Genomic DNA, 2,548 nt, shown 5'->3' on the forward strand with positions numbered 1-2,548 from the left:
GATATCGACAAGTCATTTATTCACTAGAGAACTCAGAGTTATTGACAAGTCAACATTCATTAGGGAACTTTGAGTTATCGATAAGCCAAATTCCACTAGAGAACTCAGAGATATTGATAAGCCAAAATTCACTAGAGAACTCTGAGTTATCGACAAGTCAAATTTGACTAGAGAATTCTGAGTTATCGATAAGTCAATAAGCCACTAGAGAACTCAGAGATATCGATAAGTCAAAGTGAAGATATGAAGAGTAGAAATCTTGACAAGCCAAATTCTCTTATAGAGAACTCAGATACTTCTACAAGTCAAATTTATAATGGAGTATTAGAGATCTCGATAAGCCAATATACTTATCGAGATGTCAAGTTCTCTATAGACCAAAATGGAGATCTCGAGGTAAAATCTCAAAGTACAATTTGCAGACCAGTTCAATATTCAAGATTTACATTCAACAAACAATCCAACCAGCTGGATTGACAAGTCTACAAAAAGCAGCTTGAAGAGTGTGCAAGATCAAGGGTGAAGATTAACTGACAATGGAAGATCAAAGTTAACACAGTAGGCAAAGATATGCTAAGCCATAAATGGAAGATATATTTTTTCTTAAATGGAAATGATAAGTGACAGTTTACTAAAGTTAATAGCATGTCTTATTATACACTGTGTAAACTAGCAGTTAGCTAAATTATAAAGTTAACACTGGTCCTTTGTTAGATGTAACAATTTTTAGATCAAAAACTCTTGTATTCTCTCAAGAAAGAAGCTAAGCTCTTTATCAACAGAGCCTAGAAATTTTGTAGCAAAACATTCTTAATTGTAATATAAAATTAACTGAGTTTTGAAAGTGTTCTTTATTATTGCATGTTTAATTTCTGCATGAACACATTTCAGTATAATAATTAAATTACTTTGTTCACAACCAAAATAGTTCAAGAAAAGCATAAAAACACAAAAACACATTCACCCTCCTCCCTGTGTATAATTCATTACCAAACTGGTGGTATCAGAGCAAAATATGACAGTAAACAAATTCAAGATCTTGGAAGAATGAATACACATAAAATCAGTAGCATCAAAATTCCTACCTTTGACAAAGCTAACTACACTCTTTGGAAAAAGAAAATGTTGTTTATCAGGATGGCCAATCCACTCTATATTCAGATTCTCAAAAATGGGCCCTTCCCTCCTATGGTTAGAGTTGAAGAATCAACAAATGGTGATATGGTCATTCCAATTTATTATACTCCAAAAGACCATTCTGAGTACACTGAGCCTGAAAAAGAGAAAGTTTTTCTGGATAGTGGCTTGTAACTGATATTGATAGAGTCACTTGACAATGTAATGTACAACAACATTGTCAACTGTGACACTGCCAAGAAAATCTGGGAAAAGATTGAAATACTCTGTGAGGGAACTGAGGAAGTTAGATCTAATCAAAGAAGGATACTGATTTCAAAATATGAGGGTTTTATGGCCAAGCCAAAAGAAAGTATCACTGATATGTTTGAAACGTTTAATAAGCTGATAAATGACTTGCAGCTCCATGACAAATATTATGAAGCTGAAGAGGTGAACTTGAACTTTTTGCTCACACTCCTGGATCATTTGGAATAGAAAATCTTAGCAATTAGAGAAGGAAGAGATCTAAACAGAATAACACTGGAAGTTTTTTATGGAATCTTGAAGACTTATGAATTAGAAATGATTCAAAGAAAATCATTAAGAACTGGAAAAGGGCATGTTGTAGATGGTTCAAGTGCTCTAATTGTCAATGAAATCCAGGCCTCTAATGATGAGCCAAGATCTCAAACTCCAGTTACCTCAACAAGTACTCAAAGAACAAATTAATCACAAGAACAGGTCATTCTGGAACTGGAAGAAGATGAGTTCTACACCTTGGATGAACTTGATGAGCTTGATCAATCAATGGACTATCTGGCAAGAAAGCTCTCTAACATTAGATTAAAAAAGCCAAGATTCTTTAAGGGTAAAGGACAGTCCTTCAACAAAGACAACAGCTGGAAAGGAAAAGGGAAGTACATATCTGATAGCAAAAATGGTTACAAAACTGGATCTGTTGACAGATCAAAGATAAGGTGCTTCAACTATGATGAACTAGGCCATTTTGCTACAGAATGCAGGAAACCAAATAAAGCAAAGAAAGATAAAGCTTATCTTGAATTGGAAGCAAAGCAAAGCTTATATTGCAGAGGGAAAAAGTTGGGATGATCCTGATAATGATGAAGATGAAAAAGCTGGAAATTATGCTTTAATGGCCTTGGAGCAGGGAGAATCATCCTCATCAAAATCACAGGTACCAACTCTCACTACCATTGATTTAAATGTGTCAATGTAAGGAAACTGTAGAAAAGATGAGCACAGAAATGTTTCACATTCATACAAGTATGGTTGCTACTAATGAAGAAGTTAGCAAATTGACAAAGATAAATGAGAAGCTTGAAAGTGAGAAACAAGAAAATGAATTGTTGTTGGTGGAGCTTGAAACTGTAAGACAAGAAAATGCATATCTGAAAAACAAGCTTAAATG

The sequence above is a fragment of the Apium graveolens genome, chromosome 10 (assembly GCF_009905375.1).
Source record: "Apium graveolens cultivar Ventura chromosome 10, ASM990537v1, whole genome shotgun sequence".
NCBI classification, from domain to species: domain Eukaryota; kingdom Viridiplantae; phylum Streptophyta; class Magnoliopsida; order Apiales; family Apiaceae; genus Apium; species Apium graveolens.